Source organism: Leuciscus leuciscus (genome assembly GCF_965113295.1).
Source record: "Leuciscus leuciscus genome assembly, chromosome: 15".
Taxonomy (NCBI): domain Eukaryota; kingdom Metazoa; phylum Chordata; class Actinopteri; order Cypriniformes; family Leuciscidae; genus Leuciscus; species Leuciscus leuciscus.
In genome coordinates, this window is record NC_138739.1 from 30,752,734 (window position 1) to 30,780,348 (window position 27,615).

At 37.9% G+C, this 27,615-nt stretch overlaps 1 long non-coding RNA gene across 3 annotated transcripts; it reads right to left on the reverse strand.

Moving 5' to 3' along the window:
- Positions 1-4,367: 4,367 nt before the first annotated feature.
- Positions 4,368-27,170, reverse strand: LOC309476742. Of its 3 annotated transcripts, none has more exons than XR_014198323.1 (5): positions 27,022-27,170; positions 17,284-17,428; positions 9,036-9,107; positions 6,045-6,134; positions 4,368-5,433 (listed from the first exon to the last, which is right to left on the reverse strand). It is a non-coding gene; the product is annotated as an uncharacterized lncRNA (long non-coding RNA). The 3 variants fall into 3 exon arrangements; XR_014198324.1 differs by having other exon boundaries at positions 4,368-5,437; XR_014198325.1 differs by having other exon boundaries at positions 4,368-6,134.
- Between the last annotated feature and the right edge of the window lie 445 nt (positions 27,171-27,615).

Here is a 27,615-nt window from a genome sequence, read left to right on the forward strand (position 1 = left end):
TTTTAATCAACAGTACGCATTCACATGCTGTCATATATTTTGTATTTATTTAAAATATTTTTATTTGAATATTCTGAACAGTTTATTAGACAACAAATTAATATGAAGTGGCATTCTTTTTTATTTCAAAATAAATCATATATTATTTAAATGTATCATAGGCCTATATTCTAATCTGCTACAAGACAATTCACCTATGAGGTATTTCAGAAAATCATACTAATATATATAAAATAAAAATTAGGCGTCAAAAAATAGTGGATTTAAACAAAAAAGTAAGGACTGAAATTAAGTTATGAAAATTAAAGTTAAAAAAAAAATTCTACAAGTCTATCTATCATATTGGCCTACATGTAAAATTGAATACACTCAACTAAAAAAGCTCCAAGTGGAATGGCTAATATTAAAAACAGGCCTAAACTAAATATTTAATAATTAGAAGAAATTGAAATGACTTCCCGCAGTGTTATATTTCTCCCAAAAACACCAGACATGTTTTCGCCTTCCGAACACGTGGTGCTATTTAAATCAAATTCTTTATTTACTCATTTTGCTGTTGGTATACATTGTTCCTGTAGGACCCCGCTGAACCTTCACGTTTTCCAACTCAAATGTTGACACATGCTAATAACACCTGACAAATGTTAATGTTGGCTGAAAGTGAACAGGGACCTTCTATAATTTCCACTGAGCTTTCGCTAGCATAACGATTTAGCAAACACGGCCATTTTCGTCAAACCGTTGAGCAATAACTCAGCAATTCATCTGAGGGAGGTTGATATTTTAGTTGAACATCAACTTTAATGTAATTTACGTGCTGATAGGTGTCACGATTATTTTCAGTTCCTTAACTCCACAAAAGGAAGCCATTGAAGCAGGAGGAAAATATAAAAGCACTGCGGTATTTCTCAAAATAGTGTCATATTTGAGGGAACCGGCCGAGTATGTACACAGGTCGAAACGTCTAACCGCGAATATTCGCTTGAGTTAATCCTCTTGACTGATGCTCGGGTCTCTTCTTCTCAAAACACCTGCAGTCTTCTTCACCTTTCCTGTTGCCAGTTAGGAAACCACAGTGACATTCAGAAGTCGGAAAAAAAACAGAACACGTTCTGTCCCAAAATACTGCTGAGGTCTGTAACTTTGAATTGGCGCTTTGAAAACAAGAGCTGGAAAGCTTCAAGGCTTTAATTATAGATACCCACACAATGAGCGAATGAGGGGCTTCAAAGGAGGCGACGGTAAAACAGAAATTGTAATTTCTGTGTTTATTAGGCCTATACAAAAGCCAACAAGCTTGTGATGTCTCGAGGAGAACAGGAAACAGGAATTGTAGCCTACAGTAGAAGCTCGGAAATGTGTCTCATGTTCTTTGATTGTGAGTTTTTAACTAAACATAAAACCATGGAATGGGAATCAAATAACATTAGGGGCACTAGAATTAGTAAACACTAGTGAAATTCAGTTACCTCTTTTTATTGTTTTTTATGATTATTTAATTTGGCCAGTTAGCCTACATTATAACATGGCCATTTTATGAGGGTCAAATGGGCCTATTTAAAGTGCCTGTAAAACCAGTAGCCTACAATAAAACAAAAAAACTCACTTTATATATATATATATATATATATATATATATATATATATATAATATATATATAATATATATTCATGATTTATCCCCACAACTTTTTATCTTTTGTCAAATCAACTTAGAAAATTAATTTGGTTTAGATAACAATATTTTGAGTTTCTTTTTTATTAAACCTATCTCCTTTGTTATATTAACTCAAAAACTTCAATGAACTAAAAATTAAGGCATCGTTTTTAAGTTAAACTAACAATAATTAAAACACCACAATGAGTTAGAACGTACAAATACAAACTAAATGAAACTTACAACATATTAAGTTTTTTCAGGCAATTACATGTTGTTACCTTATATAGGCCTATAGCCTATTATTGCTCATTGTGTTACAAGTTTAAAGACTCCAGATACTTCATAATAAATTGAATTCTGTTTGTTTTTCTCAATAATTTTCTGTGAATCAAATATTATATTATAAATAAATCAAATATATATATTTTAATATTTTATACCTTTTGAACTTTAAACTCTTATATTGTTTGCACTGTATATTTGCCTACTGTTTTACTACTGTTTTAGTAGCCCACTTTGTGCTGTTTATTTGCAAACTGAAGTGTGATTGGCCTATCCATAGGTAGTTTACACTACATAAGGAGCAGCTATCATTCTTCTATATATAATACTATATAGTTAAATTAATATTTTGAAAAGCAGAAATGTGCACTTTTCAATAGCTGCCAAATTAAAGTTTTTTAACGATCTCTTCTTGGACAGCATGGTTAATCATCCTGCACAGATTTTTGTCCAATCAAAGCTCACTTTAGTGAGAATTCCCCGCCCCTCAACCAACCCCTGGCTGCAACCAACTAGCAAGTAGAAAATCAGGTTAAAATCACTAAAGCTGGGCTATCTAAAATGAAGTTAGCTAGATATAAAAGTGCATTACCAACAATAATCTGTAAAAAATATATATATTTGGTTTAACTTAAAAAAGTGAGTTACCTGGTTGCCTTGAAATTTTTTGAGTTCATTTAAATGAAAAATATGAGTTAATACAATGAAGGAGATTGGTTTAATAAATAGAAACTCAAAATATGATTTGACAAAAGATATGAATTTGTGATAACAAATCACTGAAATATATATAAAAAAATGTTACAGTGCTACTAATGTGTTTTAAGCTTATCCTATTACATTTGAAGTCATTTATATGAAATGGGAAAATGTTTATGACAGGAATCAAATCTTTAGACTTCACAACATGACGGCCATCAGCATTACTTTACAAGGTTGCTTCGCATTTGTTAATGCAGCCTCCAAATATCTTTCATGTGACAGTTTTCATCAAATAATTCTGATGAGTAGGCCTATATAATCATCCCCAGGACCAGCGTCCTCACCGCCACAGTAAGTAAAGTAGCCCAGCTTTAAGAAATCACACACAGCAGGTCTCTGATGGAGCCGTAATCTTATGTTAATTAATCCCGCGAATTGACTGTCGTTTCAAAAAAAAAAAAAAAAAAAAAAAAAAAAATCAACGGCGAGCGGGAGTCAATAATCTCTGTCAGCAATGTCACCGAGGTGCCGAGGGGCTCTCACCCACACCGACACGATAAGCCACTTCAGTTTTTTGACAAATTTAATTTGGATTAATTTTTCATGAACTACCAGCAATGTGACATAATCTTGGATTGGCCTAGAAACGGACAGTAAAACCGTTAGCCTCTAATTAAGATACGGCCTCCAGATGCAGCGCGCGAGAGCGCTATCCTTCTCTGATTTCACCGTGATCGGTTTAGTTCAGCTCAAACGCGAAGTGTAGCCTATGATCTCACAAGCCTCGGATTTATTGGTGAATTGCAAAAAACTCTTTTATAAGATGTTTTCAAAATAACCTTGTTTACTTAGCTCCTAACCACATAGTCTCAGCCATCTGCCATAAATGTTTATAATGTAAACATTTATTTTATACACATTATAAATGTAATACATTTATTAGACAGTATATTGGGTCATTGTGTAAAAAAATGGCTCTAAACAAAAAATGTTAAACTCTGTGGGTCACACTATGTCATTGTACCATATGTATAATCATTGTATATATATATATATGAAGAGTTCAGATGCAAAAGCCTCTAAATGCCATCTGAAATTTTCTTATAGAATGATCATTTTTATCAAGCTCGTATATTTAAATTCAATAATTTCACTTAAATGGCAATGAAGATTACCTTTTAATTGTCATTTAAGTGAAATTACTGAACTTAAATATACGAGTTTGATAAAAATGATCATTCTAGAAGAAAATTTCAGATGGCATTTAGAGGCTTTTGCATCTGAACTCTTCATATATATATATATATATATATATATATATATATATATATATATATATATATATATATATATACACACACATACATACATATATGTATGTAGTTATATAGTAGGCCTAGGCCTAAAATTATTGCAAATTTAGAAAATATTTAGCCATCAAGACATAAAACAGTCTTTTAAAAAGTTATTGTTGGTTTAACTTAAAGTAAGTTATCTGGTTGCCTTAAAATGTTTGAGTTCATTGAAATAAAAAAAATTGAGTTATTACAACTAAGGAGATTGATTTAATAATAGAAACTCAAAATATTATGTTATCTGAATCACATGAATTATCTAAGTTGATTTGACCAAAAGATACAAATTTGTGATAACAAATCATGAAAATAATTTAACAACTGTACCACAGCTCCGGTTAATAAATTTGAGACTCACAGGATTAGACTGGGTTTGGATAGGTCTTGTCTTTATTTATTATACAAAGGAAACATTCATCAGCCTTAAAGGGGCCTTTGACATGGTGTTCTCAGTCCACTTGCGTCTTTGCCACGAAGAGCCACAAACAAACTCAGAGAGGCGAGCAAATGAGTATATCCAGCTCTGTCAGTTAATATTTATCTCCGGTGCCACTTTGCGAGAAGGAAATCTGGGACACAGTTGCATTCATTGTTCAGTGAGCTTTCTTTTACAGTCCAACCCACCGACAGCAATGAATGTTGATTGTGACCTTTGTTGCAGTTTTCAAAGTCAAACTTTTCAGGCGTTGTTCGAGGCTAGCATCGGAAGACCGCGCCGTCGTGTCTCCAGGAGTCCATGTTTAAATTCCTCTTTTGCCGGTGGTAGGGAGAGGCAAGGCTCGGTAGGGCTCGGCCGCAGGGTACAATCAACGGTCGATGGTTTTTTTCTATTTAGCTCAAACTCACCGACAGCGTTGAATGTTCACTGAGGCAAACATGGCCTGATGGTGAGTCGACTTGACAGTCTGCACAGAGGTCGCTGTGGAGACAAGGCAAGCAGCGGGCGGGTGCATCCCACCTCTCAATGCTGAAAGGACATATCACAGGTCACCTACTCCAAAAATACAACTTATTGAATTCTGCTCTCAAACTTTATGACCTTTTGATGGTTTGGACATTTTTACACAACTAAAAACAAAACTGACAATTTATTTTTTCCATAATTGCCCCTTGTCTTATTGTGCATCAATTTCTTACTGATGTAACCAAGGCCATGTGGGCGGGGCAAAAATATTAACCAATAATATCACATGTTTATCACTTCAAGCCCTGCCCTCCATTACTTCTAGATGAATGTTCTTTTTCAGTTGAAAATACGATACACAAGTTTTAAAATTAATATACAAATGATTAAAAATACAATTAACATACAAAATGTAAAAGTGTTCATTTCTTTTGAATGCATTCTTTTGAAAAAGCATTCTTTATAAATCAAACAAAGTCTTGCTTACAAAAGGTGATTAGATTCAGTATCCACAAGTCTTAGACAGTAATCTGGCTTTAATCCAAGTGTAAGCAAGCATAACACAAACAGAAACAGAGAAATAAATAAAAGGAAACAAGAAAAGAGAACAGATGTTATATGGAAGATCCATGAAATGTGTCATTTATAATTAAATAAATACTGAACAGGATTCATTATAGGGCATTATACGATTTATTATCTTGGAAATCTTATTTAAAAGATACACTTTAAAAGGAGCACTCAGTAATTTTTTGGTTTATATTGTGCTGGTTGCAATGCCTAACATGACATACTGACACCTAGTGGTGTGGATGCAGAATGATGCAAAACCAAAAGCATTTAGTTAGCAAAAACATGATTGAAATGCAAATTTTTTTTTGCTGTCCTATTGAATAATATATTTAGCAAGCAAAAGTTTTTAATAATAGGATGGTTAAGTGAGTAGTTTTCAGCAGGAAAATCTTTCAAAATGGTGGCCTCCATGAGGCGACCCATTCCATGTAAAATAAAACTGTTTTTATTAGGCTACTGATATAACCGACTTTAAAAATTACATTTACTTTTGTTTAGTACCATTTCTGTGTCTGTAAAACTTTGAACACGGAATCATTTCTGAGTGCACCCGAACATCGATGCTCACCCTTTCCCGTGGTGCAGGAGAGGGTCAGCCGCCCAGGAGGAATTTGGCTTCCGACCTCATCCAGTGTATCCCTTGTACCAACCTTGGAAACTGCAAAGACACACACATGCACACAAAAAGAAAGAGATTGAGAGTTGTATAAACGAATCCGTACATTAAACAGATGATGGATGTGAATCGAACAGCAAACCGCACCCCTACCCCCACGCAAATGATACACACACACACACTTAGCCAGACTTTGACTTGACTGCTGCTCTCTTCTCTTCAACACCCTCCCTTTGATCATCGTGATTACAGTAATTGGGTCTGTAAGATCTTCACACAAGGGGCCTCTATCAGGACGAAGGAGGAGGACATTGCACACACACATATGCCACCGCTTCTAATTGCATGCTTTGGTGATACCGAAAAACATAGCTTCCTCACATATCAGGCAAACAAAAGTATCTGTGCTGATGTGCACCAACCATGCAGCCTTTTAAAACCCCTGAGGACCAAACAAATGGTGTGTGTGCGTGTGTTTGGATGAGTGGTCCAACTAAAGCTTACTGACCGGCAGGAAGTCCGCAGGCCTGTCAAAAGCATGAAGAGTTTTCAAACAAAGCATGCGACGTTAGTCTCTCAATAACCATGAAAATCAGTCTATAGTGGACATCTGAAGTCATGAATGTCATTACAGACCATGACGTTTGTGTGTGTGTGTGTGTGCGCGCGTTTACACATTTTTAGGATTGCGACATATTAAGAGACAATGCGGTTGCTAGCATTAAAAACCATTGCGAAATGTCATGTGCACAACAACAAAAAAACAACGGCGAGAGAACGTGAACTGATAATAAGGCAGCTTTACTGTACGAATATAACTTTTGACGTTACATTAAAAAGAGCCCCTTTGAAAAACTTTAGCCATGATGTGATAAAGCAAAAAGTGATAAAAGCCATCTTCAAAATGTTAATTGGAACAGACATATTGCTTGTCGCTAATTAACTTAAATCTATAAATCTCAAAATGTAGTCATGCAGAAAGCATATGAAAAAATAAAAAGAATCATAATGGATCAAATGTTCTCTTGAAGATTAGCAGACATGCTATTTCTATGCTAACAGACCAATTATAAGACACAGGCTATTTGTTTAACCACTAAGCCCACCACTACCTTTAATGAGTCTACTGCTTGTGCTTGCATCACCCATTATCCTATTGCTATTGAGCTATCCTATTGAGCTAAGATTACAACACAACATTAGCGGCTAAGCTAGCAGAGCAGCAGGCGCACTAGGATGTGTTCTGTGTTACTAGCATTTAAATTTCCCTCAAGTGAGGTGTGGGTGGGGCTTAGAGAGCAGGAAGCTAATGACAGTATGAGTAACAGCGGGCTCGTTAGTCTCCCACCTCTTCTGCCGTAGACACGATCATTTTTCTGGATTATTTATTGCTGTGCACTGAAAGAGAACATCCATTTGCCGAGGGTTTCCTCAGAGGCCTGCACCGCATGGCTCGACAGCCCCTACCGCTGCGATCCTAACATCTCAGATGAGAGACATTATACACACTAGTGCTTTTTTGGCTATTTTTATTCATACAGTAGGTACTGTGGAGAGAGGGAGCATGTGTGCAACCCGCTAGGCTTAAATAAAACCTAGGTTTTCAGTGTGATCTCATACATTTGGACATATCCTAATACGTACTACATCATATTTTATTGTGTTTTTATTAGATTTCACAAAGTCTAATAGTGGTACTGATAATAATTTGCTGTGACATCAACAGTGACAATAAAATCCAATGATTTAATTTTGGAAACAAAATGTTCTCCCTCAACGTATAAATGAGTCAGAACTAGTAAAACCATTGTCAAGTTTGTATTTTTTACTACGGTTTACTACAAACTCTATTGTTAAGATTCTGGTGCTGTAGTAAAACCAAGGTTATTTTTGTAGTTACTATGGTTTTTCTACAAAAAACCCCAAAACAAAACACCATTGTACTGTAGCAAAACCATAGTGTTGTAGTTATTGTGGTTTTACTGCAAATGCTGTAGTAAAACCATGGTTAATTTAGTAAGTTATCATGGTTTTAATGCAATACATACATATTTTTGTAGTTACTCAAGGTTACTATGCTTTTTCAACAAAAAACAGTTGAACTATGGTCACTGTAGCAAAACCTTGTTTTTGACTGTCATTTCTCTGCATGTTGCACTGGTCGATCTAGCAAGCCATTACATTCAAGTGCCTCAATACATCGGTTCCTGTTGTGACTTCCTCCTTCATTTCTTTCTGCAATCTCTACTACCCTACTATCACCTACTCACAATTAACTGTTAGCCTCCGGGCATAAAATAACCAGGAACGCAATACCAGCAAATACCCCTCTCAGTGTAAAATTGCACTATTTTCCAACCCCCTCTGACTTCATAACAAAAAAGGCGAGCCAACCTGGCCTCTAATTGGACATTATAATTGCAGATGTGAATTAATGGGCCAAACATTGATAGTGTAAGCACATAAAACCTCAATCCCAGACCGGCGGGGTAAATGAAAAACAGATCCAGAAGAAGGGAGGTTCTTTCCCATGGCAACCCCTGGCCGGGGCCGGCATGTTCTAATCCCGCCACTTCAGCAGAGCTGTTGTTATGTACAGAAGCAGGATATTTTTCTATTGTGTGGATGGAATGGTCACTGTCGAGTGTATGGGGCCAAGGGCTTCAGGGTAGACAACACACACACACACACACACGCACACGCGCATTACGATACGGTTTCACAAGCGTTAGCACATCATTATCCTGACGCTCTAAACACAACTGAATGTTATAGCTGGCTGGGAATGTGATGTTGGGATATTATGCTGACACATAACTCAGGTAAATTCCCCCCCAAATATGTTGAGACAATGTTTGAGCATCTCACAAGCATGCTTCTTCATTTCTCTGACATAATTACAATAAACAGCTTTCGCCCCCCTTGCTCAAGGAGAGTAATTACCTCGCGACACGCTGAAAGCTCTTCTCATTGTGAGATGCCACAGACAAGACGCGGTCTCCTTCATGTCTGGACCTGAGAGAGACAGGGAGAGAGAACCAAATAAATAAATAAAACTTGTGCTCTTTTTATCAAATCTCTTTCAAAATGTTTGGTAGTTGAATATAGACTGGGTAGATTTAAGCCCCATATCTGTAGTTTAAAGGGAAAAAGTGCATGTGGAGTTTGCAGGGCTGGAGCATTCTGGGTCATCTCTCTTTTTCTAACAAATTATTTAAGGGTGTGTAGGACATGAAGGATTTCTCCAAGCACTTTGGAAGGAAGTTGAAAGATTTCTGGACTTCCTTTAGCAAACACTCACAGTGTGTACAAATTCTACACTTGGAGGGGTCAGTGTGAGGGTAGCCCGTGATTCCCGTCTCTTGGCAGGAGATCTGCTTTACTAAATCGTTACGTTTTGTAAGAGTTATGCTTAAACAATTTGCCAATGGGGCAAGAAAAGTAAACTTCATTCAAAAGGATATTTTCTCTGAAAACAAGTCGTATTATCTCACACAATTTTGGTTCTCATGCAAATGCATTTTTCAGATAATATTTGTTAAAAAATAAAGTTTAAAAAATATATAAATAATATAACATAATATAAAAGATACAATGAAATAAAATATGCAAGCTGGTTTCCGCCACTGAATACAAATTAAAAAGGTAATTGCGACTTTTTAATCTCACAATTCGGACTTTTTTTTCTCTCGCAATTGCATGATATAAACTTTTTTCCCGCATAATTGGACTTTAGAAGTTTATATCTCACAATTCAGAGAAAAGAAGTCAGAGTTGCGAAATATAAAATCGCAATTGCGAGATATAAAATCGCAATTGCGAGAAAAAGTCAGAATTGTGGGATTTAAGCTTGCAATTGCAAAAAAAGTCAGAATTGTGGGATATAAATTCGCAATTGCAAAAAAAGTCAGAATTGTGGGATATAAACTCGCATTTGCAAGAAAAAAGTAAATATTGTGGGATATAAACACTATAAACAAGAAAAGAGTGAGAATAGCAGAAAAAGTGAGAATTGCGGGTTATAAACTTGCAATTGCGAGATAAAAAAGTCGCAATTATCTTTTACGTTTTTTTATTCCGTGGCGGAAACAAGCTTCCATAGAAAATAAGCGAATAAAACAAAAAAGATAAAGATACAAATTAAGGAATTAATAATTAAACAAATAAATAAAAAACAAATACTGATTAAACATTTTTGCAGCATAATTTGAGACCATAAATTGTTAGACTAGTTGTCTAACAAATTTATTTAATGCATCACAGAACAATATAAAAGGCAGTTTGAAAATAACCACTTGGATTGAAACTCATTTGAATGCTTCTAGGTAGCAGTGGTAAATTATATCTGTTCTTATCAATGTGGTTACGGTATCCTTTGCAAGTTCAACTGATTCAACCAAAATTTGCATACACAATTGCAATTCAAATGCATGGATTTCCTTATTCAAAATTACACACAGTTTTTGAAGAAATTGCAACCGCATGTTGAAGCGTGTATGAAAACCTATGATAATCTGAATATTGTGGGTGACGTGCCGCTATCAGTGTCTCTGTTGGTCATATATGTCTATTTATCTGTAAGATAAAGGCAATTCATTGTGCTGAACTTTTTTCTTGTGTGTTCCTGTAACACATTCTACCTCTGTGTGTAACAGATAAAGCTGGTTGTAGCCAGACGGCTTCACCTGAGTGAGAAACTCTGTCTCACGCGTCTGTGTTAGCCTGCTAGGACAGATGGCAGTCAACCTTTGATATCTCAAAGGCCAGGTACATGTGAGAACACTGTGACGCCCAATCTCACATGGAGCAGTGACAGAAGATGAAAAGAGAGGAACCGAGGAAACTGACAACACGCGAAACGCAGACGTCTCTACGGTGCTGTTGGATTAAAAAGAGCTGAAACTTAATAAATTCATTTTGAGGACAAAAATGGCAATTCTGTTGAAGACAATTTAAGGTCAAATTTGTAGAGAGGAGTTGCCAATATATTGCATATGTTTTCTAATTTAAAATAAAAAATCTAAATGTTAAACATGTAAAATGTAAGCATAGTTAGGACAGCAGTAATAATAATAATAATAATAATGACTATTATTGTTGCTAGTGGGTAATGTTGCGCATCCAGTCAGCCTATTCTGCATTTTAGCAAAAATATGTCTGAAAAATAAACGTAATCAATTGACCTTGACCAATAAATTTAATAAAAAATAAGAGGATGCATTGCTCAGATCAGAGCTCAGGAGATAAAATGGAACTCCCACAAATGACGTCACAAATATTTCTTCTAAAAATCGTTTGAAGAAGAAATAGAGACAAATGAGACAACTGTTGACATACTGTAAGAGAGATCAGATCTATAATATTAGTTTGGATCATTTTAAATTAAGAAATATTCTGACGTTTGACAGCAGACTTTGGGATCTTGACAAATTGAGCACAGTTTGTGACATTACTGAGATCTCTTTTGAAACTCTATAGGAGAAAAATGATAAAAATAAAAGACAATGGAAGACTCCACTGCTGTTCCTTTAATCTCATTGCTGTTTGGGAGAAACATTTGAGAATCTAATTCTATATGGAATGTTGGTTCTCCAGGCACACTGAAATCCAGATTTTAGAATATGAAAACCTTCAGTTTTAATAAAGATTTATACAATTTGTATAGATTCCTTCAACCCTAACACCGATGTAATGCACTGAATTGCACGGTGTTAAGTCATCCAATTTCATTTTCCAAGTCTTGTTCCTACTTGACAACTTGATGAACATTTTTATTTTAGAAACTTCCATGTGGCTCACAATTTTTGTCTTCAACAAGCTAATGTATACACAAGACCTAAATGAGGACCACCCACAAACTCATCTGAAGTCTTACAGTGCACCACGGACTAGAAATGCATTTAATTTAATAATATCAATGTCTGCATGAAACTGAGCCAATTTCTAACTTTTCATTCAACATCAAAACCTCAAATATCTCCACAGTGGCATGAGTTCTCCAGACCAGCCTTCATTTTTCTAGACTTTATTGTGGCGCTAACCAGTTGTAACTTGTCGCCCAAGCTCTGGACCACCCAGATTAGCCGTCTAAACAAGGCTTTAGATGTTTTAATTGTCTCCATCCTCAGGGTGCGCCATCGACTTGAAAGTACGTCGTCATAACAGCAGTAACCTCCCTCATTTGAGATTTATACAGAGTACAAATTCGCCACACTGAAAACCAGCCATTACACACTCAAACCTTATATAGAAAATGGACAATTCCAACATTTACAACTACATTAACCAATACAAAAGTACAAAAATCTGAGAGACTCAAAACTAAAAATAAGGCTATGATTGAAGGCAGCACTCATAAACACAAAAAAAAAAAAAAAAAAATTATGCACTGAACGCAAGTCGCTTTGGATAAAATTATCTATGAAATGCACAGGCCTACATGCAAATGTAAACACCTTTGAGGTAGAAAATGTTATAGGTTGTAAGCGGGAGCATCCAGAGTTAAGTTTTTAAGATGAAAGGATGTCATAAATTCTGAGACGCTGTAATAAAAGACTGTCTCCTAAAACAAGACGCTTCGTGGCCCCTGATAGTCTGTAATTTACAATGACAATATCAGGGACAGTCACGAAGCGGGAGGCAAAGTGCAGGGTAGCTGGAGAAGAACATAGCTGTGTTTTTTCCTGCTTTAATGATTCATCCTTTGTCTCTGAAGCGTTCATCTTCTTAGCATATCCAAACAAACCGTTTCCCCTCGAAATCTCCAAATGATCCATTAAAACGATCTCATTTGAGAGCAACAACTATTCGGGCTGCAAAACACGGGACGCCGAAAGAAAACAGGAGAGGGTACAAACGCCCCCCCTCCTTCCTCCTCGTAATATGCAAAGTTTCACCCCGAGGTATTAATCTGTTTCCATTGTAGCTAAGCGCAGATGCTATCAAGCTCCATTTGTCATTGACAGCGAGGGTAATGACCCTGAACTCGCGTGAGCAGCTCCTGGGCAGCAAAGACACAAGGTGGTAAGTAACTCAATATATTTTCCCACAGCAGCATTAACGGCTACAAATTTGCTAGGCAAATTGAGTGTGATGAACACATTTTATACCGCTTTGGCTCGTGGTTGTACCGACTTAATCTCTTTGAGACCATTTATCTCTCAAAATACATTACAGGCAAGGAGGGCCTGTTGTAACATTGCTTGTTATATCAATCTTGGATTACAATGTTGCTTGTTTGGGCCAGACACCTTGACTTATCACTTCATTTATGTGGCGATTATTAATATTCAGTTCAAAAAATACAGGGCAATGTGCATGTTGCCTAAAGAAAGGACGCCGTTGCAGGAGATTTCCCAGGTCTTTTCTATCAATACAGTCATGTGAAGAGTCTTTTGTCCCCTCGCAAACCCTGGGCTTTAAAGAGCTTTCAGTCCACCTGAAGGTTCAGCACCTTATGAAAGAAACAAGTGGGGAATGTACTGAACGCCATTGTGTCCAAAACAAGCCTCCACAGAGCCAAGGATTTCAAGCGGTTCATGAACCCAGTAGGAATAACGCTCTCAAATTCCATCCAGGTTTCCCTGAAATGCTACGATCATTTCAAGCTCTACAGTACGAACCATGAAGATTGAGACACAATGTGGTTAGCCAGTAGTTTTTAACCTCCGGTGATAAGTGAAATGGCTGGCTGTGCTTATATTGGCAGGCAGAGAGGAAAGAAAGCCCAGATAATCTCTCTCTGGTCAAGTGCCCGTGGCCCTGGCACTGTTCTCGGAGGTAGTAAAGCTGTCCAGATTTCATACCGGTAACTATCACTCAGGTCCTGTAGCAGAGCTACATAATTAGCATGGGCCATAGAAACACGCTCATTTAGCATTCTGTGAAGCAGCAGGTAAACTATTCCCACATTTACGTAAATGCACACAATTTCCGTACAATATGCAATTACATTTCTCAATAAACCCTCATCCTTCCCTCGGGTCATTTTGACCAGAAACTCATTTTTGTTAACATTTTAAAAAATTGAGTGTTCATCGGAGGAGTCTAAGACCTTAGGACTTCTGTCGCACTTGAACCACGAATTCGCAAAAAATTCCCTCGCGGGTCAATTCGATCCCTTAGGAATGAATGGAATGCGAGGAATGCTTCAGTATAAATAGAAAAATCCTCGCAATGAAAGGTAAAAATGCTAAAACTACCAAAAACCATTTTATAATGTGTACATGTGTATCTGAATGCATACTGAAGAGAAACTCACGTACTGACTTTAGGACCCAGCGGAACAGCTCATTTGCTCCATATAGAGCTATAAGGCCATTTAGTGACAAAAGTCATAAAATATCAAGTTATATATTTATATATTTTTTCCCCCCAAATTGACCCAATGTGATATATTTTGAGCTGATTTCGGCTGGTTTTGCATGTATTGGAGTTATTTAGAATTTAAGTTTAAAGAATTTGAGGAATGTGATTAAATTATATTATTTATTTTTAAAAAAGGTACATAAAATAAAAATAAAATAAAAAAAATCTCCAAAGAAATCAAAAAGCTTTCTGGACAAAAAAAAAGGCCTTCGGGTCATTTTGACCCGCGACGAAAGGATTTGTTACAGAATGCAAGGAGAGGATGTTAAATCATGAATATGCTACGTAGCCTATCGGTGTGTTATGACATTTGCATACATTATTTAAGATATACATTTGACAATATGACCTAGTCATTGCTAGAGCAATGCTAGCCAGTTGAGCTACAGCAACGGTTGCATGTTTCAAACCTGTAAGAGTCTGGTTTGCGTTATTTTCCAATGCTGTTCCTTCCTTTTCTCCTCAGCCTTTCCTTTCTTTTCTATACTGTTCTCAAGTAGAAATCAGTAAATTTACATGCACGATTTTAGTCAGACTAAAGCAAATATTATATCAGACTGAAATCATACCAGTCAGACTTCACAAAGTCAGACTAACAGATCTGATAATGTGCCTCAGCCTCACCCAATGTAAATGTTAATCAGACTACAATTGGCATCGACATTGTGCATTTGCTCCAAGATTCAGAGGTGACATGCAATGTGTATTTTATACTTCAAATATTCAATTATGCATTGTATCACATAAATTTGGACAGAGAGACGAATACTATGTAGAGCATACTACTATACTATAAAGGCAAATGCGAAGAACCAGTGACTGTATGTAATCAGGCAAGTATAAATCACACAATTTTCATCTATCAGCACTCTGCCATATAGTTCAACTCTCCTTAAAATCCTCCTTGACAGTTCTAAATCCCACCAAGCTTGTGCCAATTACCAAAGGACAACGTTAGCCATCTCTCCACAGTGTGACTTTATAAATGCTCTGAGGGCCGTGTCTGCTAATTCGGCATGTAATGCACTGTTAGGTTCGCAAAAACCAGCTAGCTTGCTAGCCACTAGCCACCTGCTGCGTACGCAGAATAGGATGAGTGGACCTTGGGACTTCGCAGCATGGGAGTGGAGACATGAGGGAAAACTTTTACAAAAAAGGGGTAGATTATGCTAACTGAGAAAGATCTAAAATTGCATTCTCAATTAGTGCTTTCAATGACAGACCCCACCCCCCGCTTTCAAGTCCACTTGAAATTGCTGGATTCACCTGCCATGCGACGGTAGTCAAAGGCCGGAGGTGCGTTGTTAACCCAGCGGGAGAAGATGAGGCAGAGGTGCGAGAGAAAAGGAATCAAACGGCCGAGTGAATCACCTCCAGGAAGACAACAGCTGGAGAGGTCGTCGCCGGAGGGAATAAAAGTAGCTTTTAAACACTTGTTGAGGCGTGTGGGGGTCTACAAAAGGGTGGAGCGAGGATAATGTAGCAAGTGTCCACTGGAAAAGAGACAGCCAGTGTCTTTAACTAGTCTCCCAAAAAAAGTCTGCTGGGACTTTTACAACAGACCAGAGCGAGGGAGGGTGGGGTCCGATGGGGGATAGAAAAGGAAGGAGAAATTATAGCCTTCCGGCCATTCAGCATTTACAACTGTGTTACCTATAATCCTACAGGGCCAGTCAGTCTAACCACTTGACAGACTAGAGATCATTTACTCAAGCTTTTAGTATGGATAAAGAATGCTCTTAGTTTAAGTGGCTGAGAGTTCGTCTTGGGAATACTAACTGGCAGCACAATGCAACATTTTTGGCCCTGGAGAAAAGCAAACACTTTGAATGAAACGGCTGATCGGTAACTCTGATCTTTGTGGATTTAAGGGTAAGGGCTGTAAAAATCATGTACACAAGCAACATTTAAACTTGAACGATTAGTCCACCGGAAAAACAAAAATTCTGTCATTTACTCACCTTCATGTGTTTCCAGATCCGTCACGCTGTTATTTTGTTTGTGGAACACCACGTTTTTAACAACGACTGCCAGTCAAGCTCAAAAAAGGACAAAAACACCACAAAAGCAATCTAGTCCTGTTTGTTGTCAATACCCCAGACCAGCGACAAAAGTTTCAGTGAATTACAGCATACATTTCTGAATCATATGCCTTCAGAAGACTTTATAGCACACGATTCGTATGGATGACTTTTATGGTGTTTCTTTGTACTTTTTGGAGTTCAAAAGACACGTTCACTATGAAGGTTCTTCATAAATTATTATTTTGTGTTCGCCAGAAAAAAATGCATGCAGGTTTGACATAAAGGACAATAAATTTCATTTTTGGCTGAACTGTTGATAATTACAAATCATTGCATGCTTAGGCTGTTTAATTGTTGCTCTTTCAGACTACCTGAAAACCAACTTTTACATCATGCCGGACATCTTCATAGTCAGCAAAGGTTGTGGAATACCTATATTTGAAAATGTAATTCTTGCACTGCATCTCAACCCTAAAGATGACATATTGTTCCAGACTCGCTCATAATAGCAGTGATAGTGTCTTGCGGTGAGGTAATTGCAGTGAGTAAAATACAGGGAGTCTCAGATGTCGGTTTAACATGACGAGGTTAGATGAAGGCACAGATAATGAGTCAAGGAACTGACGCCTGAGTGTGCAGGATGAGCCGGAGATGAAACGACACGTTCTGCACCTGGATCACATGGCAAAATGCCCAACACACATACATACACACGTTTGCAGATGGTAACGAGGAGCCATTCGAGGACACAGAACGTACATTTCAACTTCACCACAAACCCTCAGAGGTAAATTCGTTACCTTTATCGGTCGTCTTCGGCCTTCAACAGTCTGACGTTCCATGGTTGAGCTCTGCCAAGTCACCAGAAGAACCAGGTTTTAAAAGACTTCCTAGCATTGCATCTTCTCACAGCTTCCCTCGCTCTGTTTCTGGCGCCTTGATAACCTATGAAATGCAGAGGGAGGGGGAAGGAAGAATGATAAGGAAATCGTTTCACCAGATGGAACTGTCTAAAGTCAGGCGAAAGCAGAAGGCAGCGCATTTCATTTAAAAAACTCAATTTGACAAGATGAGACGAGGTCGCGGATTCCAATCATTACATTAAAATACTTTTCGTTATCTTTCCCGCGGCACCCGCAAGACGTACAAAGAGTATTACAGAGAAAAGTCACGACAGTACAACACCTCCCAGTCATCGGGGTCGTGACTGTGTGGCTACCAGCTGTGTTTTTGCTCTGAAAGGATGAGCAAGGCTTGACAAATCAAACATTTGCCCTGATCTGGCCCTGCCCTGCTCTATATTACACTGTGTGGAGAGGTGACTTCAGCGCAAGAGGATGACTCTGTAGTGGTAATAGACGCTCATCAAAATCGCCAGCAGCTGTGCGGCTATTCAACGCGCTCTTTCTCTTTTTTTAGGCCACAGCTGCACAGATAAAGGGTTGGGCAAATATTGCACAATGAACGACAAACATAGAGCTTCCACAGTCTCCGTTTCGAGCTTGACTATATGTGTGAACACTCAATGCTTGTCCTTCTCTATGTTCGGTTTCAATGCACGCCCGTCCATATTTAATTGCCATTCTCGCCACCCCCCCACCCAGCTCTCCGTTCACCCTGCACAGCCCAGAACCCCTGAAAAGCGGTGACAGTGCTCCTTTGTTCACCCCAGACCACTCCTCTCCCTCAGCGCCCCCATCCACCCTCCGTTCAGTTGACAGGCATGCCTGTACAGGCTCGGCAAAAAAATGAGAGAGGGAAAGACAGTGTGAAAAGTGAGATAGTGAGCGACGGGGAGGGTCTCTCGTTTTCAAGCTCCAACCATTCCTGCATTTCTGTCCACTCAGCAATACCAGAGGGGGCTTCAAAAAGGGGTTAGGAGATGAGGCGACCGCCAGTTTACAAGCCCTCCAAAAACGAGAGAAAGATACGTAGAGAGTCAGGGATTCAGCTATGCATCGCTTAACTCAACTAGCATCCGCCTTGAACAAACATTCAAGGCTAAAACATGCTACGCCGACAACTATAACACTAATGTGGATCTTTATTTTTCCTCACCATACATAGCCTACATAACATGCCATTTACAAAGTAGACATTCAAGTAAGATGGTTAGTCTGTAGATGTGTCTCTCTTAGCCTGTGGCACAGTTGTTCCCTTCGTCGTTAGATCATAACAACCATTTCCCTGGTTTTAATTTAAATAGTCATTTTATGGCCAGTTTTATTTTAATGACCATGTTTATGGTAGCCATTTGGGAAAGATGCAGACAGATTCTGAACATATTTAAATTAACTTAAAAAAAACCTTCAAAAACAAACATGTAGAGCATTTTCTACTTATACGTTACATAAATGAACATTCGCATTAAGATTCACATTATGTAGCCTAGATTTTTGGAACATCAATTTGGTCTGTACAAAAGGCAAGGGCAGGCCAGAAACTAAGTATGCAGATTCATTGTACATACATAATGTGCGTTCTTGGGTAACTTTTAGTGGTAACACACCTCAGTATTCTAGGGGGCGACAGAGTTACCTTTCAATGTTATTGCCATTAAAGTTGGCATTAAAGTAAATTCTGATTGTGACGTATATACTAGTGAAATGACTTCGCAAACAAGAATAAATGTAGGGCTGGACTTGATTTTGTCTATCGGGATTTGATTGGATCATTGTTTGCTAACTGTTGAGATATCGTAAGTCATAAATAAGAGAAGGGAGGGAAAGTTATTGTTTTTGATTAAATATTACAAGGACACATGAATTTAAAAATAACTAGATAATAAGTATAAATGAGATTAAGATAAGAACTGTCAATTTTTAAACTGTGTAATAGTTAGTTGTAAACAAATTGACACACTTGAAGATTATGCACATTGTAATGCCGCTTGTGGCAATGATGAGTAAACATTTTATGGTTTGTTTTTTAATGGCCATGTTTATAGTAGTCCTGTATATTAGTCCAGGCAGACCTTTCAACAACACGCTGAGGTATAAATAATATAAATTTGATCCATGCAAAATCCTAAAAGCATGAGTAAGCCCGAAAAATACACAAGGCATGTGCATTACGTAGAATTACAATATTACAGTAGAAGAAGACTAAATGCTCGCTATAGCTCCCCTTGTGGCAATGCTGAGATTGCAAAGATTGCATAGCTAGAAGCGTTTGCGCTCATCTACTTGTGCAGAGTATGTTAGTTTGTACATTTTGAGCATGTAGGGGCTGTACTTGCAGATATTTAAATCACAAGCATTTTTCATAACTCAAGACATATTGTTCAGATCTACTTGTACACATGAGTAGGAAGAGAAATATTTGGACTGAAGACGAGCGCTCCTGAAGTGATTGTGCTAACTCCATAATAATCCTCAGGCAATCCCTAGATAAACCTTGAGTGGAATAATTCATTCAAGATAGTACTTAACATTCTTAGTATTTAACATAAGAAGGATTTGAAGAACACAGACATCTAATAATGATTTCACAGGTTTGACTTTTCTGATCTTTAGCACATACTTTTTCCCCCATCCAAAATTTAAACTGTGACTTCTGTGCAAAATTGTTGGTGCTTTCCAAATCTAGCATATTTTGTTACATCAATACATGCATTATTACCTAAAAAAACAATATAATTATTTAACAATTTTTAACAAAATAAAGATTTAGGCCTGAGGAAGTTCAATACAGTTAAATATAATACATAATTGCTGCTGAGAAAAAAAAAAGTCTATGTACATTTTCCTTTACTAGAAAGAAATGTTGAAATGTTGAAATGTTTCACTGACAAGTCAACGTTAATAACTGGAACCCTAAGGGGGTCTGATTTCAGGTGCAAGCTAAAGCTATGCTAATGCCAATGGTAACAAAAGCAATGCCACAAGTCAATGGGGGGACCTTGACAATGGTCACACGCCAAATTTACTCCAGCACTAATGTTTTTTAAAAGGACTGTTTAACTCAAATTAGGAGGTGACCAGGGCAGGACCACAGGGAGTTTGGATGTATTCGTAAACAGATCATGAAAACCTCTTGAGATTACTAGTCCCAGTACTCGCATTGACAAAACAGGGAGGCTTCGGCAATGGTGCTAAACTAATTGAGTGGTCCCTTGGGGGCTTCAAGTTCATTGTCCACCATGTCTCAATTAAACATCCATCAAACTGGCATCTAGTACCAGAGGAAAACCAAACAACGCCATCAATGTTCTTATGTATGAACAAGATATACTGGCACATCTTGCAAACCATCTCAGTCAGGTCAGAAAGCGATTGCCATCACTCTTCCCCATTTATCCACCATTAGATGTCATTAGGACAACTGTGAGAGCCCTAAAACTGAAGGTGAAGGCTAAACTTGGCAAAATTAAACTGTGCCACCATATTGATAACACAAAGTAACCTTCTGGTGGTATATTCATGGTGGAAGGGTTGCAAAATGTAGCACAAATTGTTGATGCCAATGGCTTGCCAACTTAAGCTTCCTTTCTGCTAGCTGTGGATAAATGCTTTGGATACGAGAGCCACTAATGCTTGGATGCACTTCTTGTAATAAGTACAATATGGAAGTGCTTTGAAGTTTACAGCTCGCAGGTCTTTAGTTCACTTTGCAAACACATGAATAGGGTTCAAAGACATTAAATGAATGAACCGCAACTTGAAAGTTGGAACGGTCCCTAGAATTTGACTGAATGGATCGCACAACAGAGTCTCGAGTTGAAATGAGGAGCAGCCGAACAATAAAATGATACTATATCTTTTAGGGATTGCAGCACAATTGACGGCGAATAAAGGCTCCCTGGTGCAGCTCTGCTTTGATAGAGCCACACAACCGGACAAATGCTGAATTTGTAAAAACTGTGCATTCGACGGCTTTCATCTCGGATTGAGCTTCTGACAATGAGAGTTAATTCCCGTGTTCCTTTTTCCACGATTTTCTAACTGGAACAAACACGTCCGCTGACTCTAACACAGTCGTTGTTGAGCAGGATCACTTTTTAATCGCTGAGATTGAGCGAAGCTCGAAGAATCAAGCTCTCAATAGGCACACAGAGGTGACAGCGAATTAATTCCACCACCTTCTCGGCCTGCCGGAAAACGCAGTCAGGTTTCACCGGCAAGCCCTCAACGCTCGTTGCTTAAACCCCTGTCAGTCTACCATGGCTGAAACAGAGCCAGCAGGAATCCACCAACTCCACAGTTCTGCCTTTCCCTTTCACGGTCCATCTCAGCAATTTTACGGATAGCCCAGTAACAGTTATTTGCTTTCAGCTGTCAGAGGGGATCCTGGTTGTGTCTACCTATTTCGAATCCAAACTGCAAATCTTTAACAGCCCGCGGTCGTTGGTTATCGATTGCAGAGTGGCTGTTCTTTGTCCAGTCCTTGGAGGAAGTGTTGTGAAATGATCCATGTATCCTTTTTTTCTTGCTGCTGTTAAGGAAAGATAGCGACTGCAATTGGTATTATGCTGTTTGGTGAAAATGCTGGCTGACCAAGAAAATAAAGATGCAGCATCGTTTCAAAGGCTTTAGGAACATCTAGTTAGAGTAGCGCTTCTCAAACTGGTTTCGATGGAAGTATGTGAAAGACTACAAATGGTCCGCCAGTCAATTGGCTTCTCAAGACTTAAATAGTTATAATTGTTGAAAAGTACCAACATTTAATTAATCAACTGATAGCATGAAGTGATTGTGCTAACAACAATAAAAATGTTTGTCTCACTTCTAACAGTTGTACATGCGCAAGTTCTTAGCTTAAGCTAGCGAACTTTTTAGCTTAGCATTTTGGCTCCTTAGCTAAAAGTAGCAGTCCAGTTAATGTCAATTAAATAAGAACAAAATGGCCATCTGGCAACATTATTGATCAGAAAAAGAGAACTTCAAAATTAAAGGTATAAATGAAGGATAATTTGTACACTACTTAAAACAGTATGTAATTGTTTTGAGGTAGCAAGCGTGCTAGTAGGTCTGCAATTCCTAATTTCATGTTTTAAGTGGTCTGCCAGCTAAACATTTTTTTTGAAAACCACTAAGTGAAAGAGCTTCAGAAGAAAAAACAATGGGATATTGGTGAAATTTAAATTTATGGTGAGTCATATCTTTAAGAGTTCCTCCAGTTTTAATTACGCAACTTCAGTTTTCTTCACTTTCATTTAATCAGTGACTGATGACTTATAAAACCATTAAAGACTTAATCTAAGCACGTACATGCCATGTATAGTGAGCTCAATGAATATAAAGCTCTTGTATTTTATGCTTGCATATTTCTCGCATACCTAATTATAGCAAGTAACTGTATGTATAACAGATACCACATGCTAATGCAAAAAATAAAAGAGCATACACTCCTAAAAACAAATCAGTTCCTCTTTTTTTCCTTTTTGAAAGTCAGCTACTGTGTGGAGGATTACAAACGAAAACTGCAACTGAGAAGCAAAACTGCTCATTAGCATAGCGATTCTCTCCCAGAATTCATCCGTGTTGACGGGACAAAAGTCAGAAGTGTTCAACAAGCTCTCTGCATGTACTGGAATGACATTTCTGCGGGTTAGCTCCCAAAACACAGTATGAAATAAGAGCAAGCAGCTGTCTCTTACTGCGTCCAGATGGCGGCAGAACGTATGTAAATTGCCTCATTAACCTTACAGCACTTAACTACCGGGCTGCGTTGATGGTTCGGCCCACACGGGCATTTTATTAAAGAACATTAATAGCATCAGGCAGCAATCACCACTGCCTGAGGTGATTTGCTCTGGCATTATCAAACACTGTAATAATTATACATGACAACCTCCTGATTAATGCATTCATGAATATTACAACGCTGCATTATCTTTTGCTGCGCCCTCCGTTCTTAAACCATGAACTTCAAGGGTGTTTTAACAAATACTACAGGATAAGTACGTTCTTCCGCCCACCCTTGCAACCCTTTGGGCTCAGCCACACCTCTTACAAACAAAAAATAAAAGATCATGCATCATTACCCTCAGCCCTTCCGCATGTGTGTGTGTGTGTGTGTGTGTGCAACGAACACCGTGGAGAACTGACCTGCACCTGGAGCACGGCACAGGTCAAAGGTCAAGCCTCCAAGGGACTCTGACTAAACAAGCCTCCACTCCTTCTTGCTCTGAAAAGGCCAGACAACCCCTGTGGTTGCAGCTCACAACATGGGTCTTTTCGTCCTCTCTTTTTTCTCCTTCCCTCGCTGTCTTTCTCCTTTGCAGAGGCGCGTTAATCCATAATCACTCAAACGACCAGGAGCTCAATTATGCACCAGTTTCTCCATTTTCTCTTGACACATAAAGATCTAAAAACAATTAACCTCTAGCCGGCAACGCGCTTTCACACTGAGCGCAAGAGGAATAAGTCAAGAACCCTCCATTCAAAATCCACCCCATAATTCAGCGAGCATAAATATTATTACATATTTTCTTTTAATGCTGGGCTGCAAGGTTTAAGCTTAGCTGACATAATGGATGGTATTTCTATACATACCAAATTGAAATTGTGTATGTGTGTTATACATAAGATGATATTCCTTAGAGGGATTGATGTTCGTATGGATTACTTTTATGGATTACTTTAATGGATTACTTTAACTTCTAATGGTACTGATTGGCTTGTCAAGGTTTAATGATTGTTAAAAGTTTAAGGGGGACAGTTCACCCCAAAAAATGTATTCTGTCAAATTCTGAATGAATTTCCTCCTTCTGGGAAAAAAACCCCAATATATTTTGAAATTGTTTGATGGCCATTTAATTTTTTTGCTGAATTATTCCTTTAACCATCTCGTTTAAAAGGACATATTCACGCCAATATTCAGATATGAGTTTATTTTTTTCTTTAACTTCTATTTTGGCTCTTCAAAATAGTCTCTTAAAAATTCCCAAAGTGAGGTTTCTCAGTGATGTCATAGATTAACCATTATTTTAATAATCTAAAAACAACGTTTCCCACTATAAAGAACCTTTTGTGTAATGCAAAGGTTCCATGGATGTTAAAGGTTCTTCATTTTAAAAGAACCTTTATTTTAAGTCTTTGTGATAATACATCTATTAAAAACATACTTGATATCTATATCCACAATGTGCATTGCTATACGATTTTCCCCTCAGCAGCTCAAAAACGTTGGTTCAAACGGAGTCAATGGGTGTGACACTAGGGAGAACTCGCGCCCATGGCCTCTCGCCCAAGCCGTGCAGTTCTCTACGTGAGGCTGTCTGATTGTATTGAGCCCTTTAGCCTTCAATAAACACTCTTCCTCTGTCAGACGGTCTCAGTGGCCTCCTATTCATGCGCAGGTAGAATGCCTAAAGAACGCGTGAGAGGAGAGAAAAAAACAGCTTGTTGCTTCTATTGAACCTTTTATTACGCCCCTTAAAAGGCTTATGGCAGAGGAGGAGAGCGAGAAAGAAAGGATCTGCCGTCTACTTAGTGCCATTGTACTCCCAACATGTCGGCTCTGAGCTCTGTGAGAAAACACAAGCAGACTTCATCCAAAATATCGCACGTCGAGCAAATCAAAGTGCACTAGCTAGAGACAAAATGGAACACTGATTTCAGGAGGCACGTTTCTATGAAAATACAAGGAAACAGACGCTAATGCAAGCCAAATGTAATGATATTCATATGTGCGAGTAATATTCAGAGTTATGCGTGTGGAAAGCAGCAAAACATATAAAAATGTAATTTTTAAATGAATAAATTTTTTTTTCAACACATCAGTATCCAACTTCTCATTAAATCATCTGAATCCTGCACTGAAATCCAAACAAACATTAACATTAATAATAAAAGGGGGGGGGGATTAATTTTAATTTTGTTAGTTTAAAAAGCTATGTTAAGTGTGTCGATTTTAAACAGTCCTCAAAATATAATTCTTAGGATTAGGATACTGTGCAAAAATCGTACAGCTTTCCTCATCGCAACATTCATTCTTGCATTATTACGCCTCAATTTATGTAATTTCAGATGAGGTAAACCTAATCTTACACAGACAAAGCACTTAAACAAGCTTAGAATCTAACGCTCACTCTTATCCACTGAAAAAGAGTCACACAACATGCCTAAAAATAAATCTTTGCTTTTTTTTTAAGCACACGAATACTGTAAGTTGACAGGTCTTGTATGGTAAAGAAAAGCCTGATATGCAATTTTGAACAGCACGGTTGAATAAAGACTCCCGCTTACACACACACACACACACACACACACACACACACAAGGAGACATTGTTGTTCATGCTTCTCCTCGCATGTGTGCCAGACTTCTTTCTCCCTGGTCCATACATTGCAGAAGAGTTGGCCCCTCACATACTGCATACTGGCCCCCAACATTGCATGCCGGCCCCTTGATTAAGCAGGGCAAAAGATGCAAGAGGAAAAAACAGAAGAAGAGACAAAGTAGTGAAAAAAGAGCGAAAACAACTGGCAGGCATCCAGACTCATGGGGACTGCGTTGATCATTATGTCTAGCCTTCAGGTGTCTGAGCCGGCTGTGTTTTGGGGGGAGGTGTGGTTACCAAAGAGGCAGACAAAGAGAAACTCGTTCACCGGGATCAAGAAAGCGAAGAAGGGAGGGAGGGTACAGAGAGAGGGAAAAAAATGAGAAAACGCTATAAAAATTTGATTAGACGATCCTCCACTGAAGTGACTTTCTGTGTTCTCCTGCCTTTTTTTTTTTTTTTTCAAAGCATCGCCCTAGAGAACAGGACAGACTGCATTTTTTTTTTTTTTTTTTTTTTTTTTACAGGTCCTAATTAAAAACATCTGAAGACCCTCAGACATCAAAGTCTTGCATTGCAATCTAAATGAGTCTTTTTTTCTGAACTCAGGTTTCTTGATAGCCCAGCTCTCAAGATGTAAATTTAATATTAATACAAGCATTATTTATATTTATGAGCTGCATTTAAACATGCATATGGAAGTCTGCAAACGATTAATGAAGAAAAAACAAACACACAACTGCTTGACACAGGTCACCGGCTGTCACAACTTTACAACACGCGTCAAATCGAACAAAAATTAAACAAAAGCAGACAAAATGCAGAAGATTTTCACATGGGATGATAATAAATCTTTGTATATTTATATTTAAATACTATATACTATTAAATATTAAATATTTATATTTAAATATTTTCAACAAGATATCATCTTGTTTTGATTACTAACTGAACGGGTCTGTGGTTTTAAGATGATCTAGATTAGGTTGAAAATATGTTTTATAATATAATAAAGGTGTGTTTCACAGGAAGAATCAGAATTAAGAGAAATCAACAGAATCATATTTTAAAAAAAGTTCAAGCATGCGTGAATACACAAAATCGATAATAGGCTACTATAAAACAGTGCTCTAAAATAATCATTTTGAATTTCTATTATAATTAGCTGTCTCAAAGGTTTGTTATTCCAGAATCCGTCTTTACACATCAAAGCAAAATCGAATTTAAACTCAGAGCTACTACGATAAACATCTAACGCATCTCGCAAAGTGTTTTTCGTAGAATAAAAAAAAAAAAGTAATATCGATACTAACCATTCATTCTGCTCTAGACGCCGGGTTCCTCTCGCATTCGTGGGGAAACTCCGAGCGGTTACAGTAAAAACTGCTGCTGCTTCTGTTGAGAGAGCGCCGCGTTACCTTTGCGTTTAACTTCTGATTCTTTTGCGCGTCTCGCTTCCTGCGCAGTGGGAAGAGACCAGAGCCGCTGCGTCGCGTCATCAGCAGGGAGCCGCTCCTATTGGCTGAACGCATGCACATTGAGAACGCTGCTCTTTGTTCCATTGGGCGCACGCGGAGGGACAGACGCTCCTCCTCGCTGAGTTCTGTGCGCAAGAATGCGTGAGAAGAAAAACGGGGAATGTCTTCTGATGTCCGAGGTCAATGCTGCTTCAAAGCTCCTGGAACAAAAAAAAATTGCATCAGTAAGAATCAGCTATTGGTAGTTTGATTTATTGATTGCTTATTGATAATCGTCTGCATTACTGATAAAAATGCTGCTTTTGTGCATTTTAAATATAGCTACACGTATAAAGTCTTTATAGTATTCAAATATATTAAGCAATTCAATTATAACATGCATTTACAATATGTTTTAAACGGAATAAGCTAAATATTCAATATTGTCAA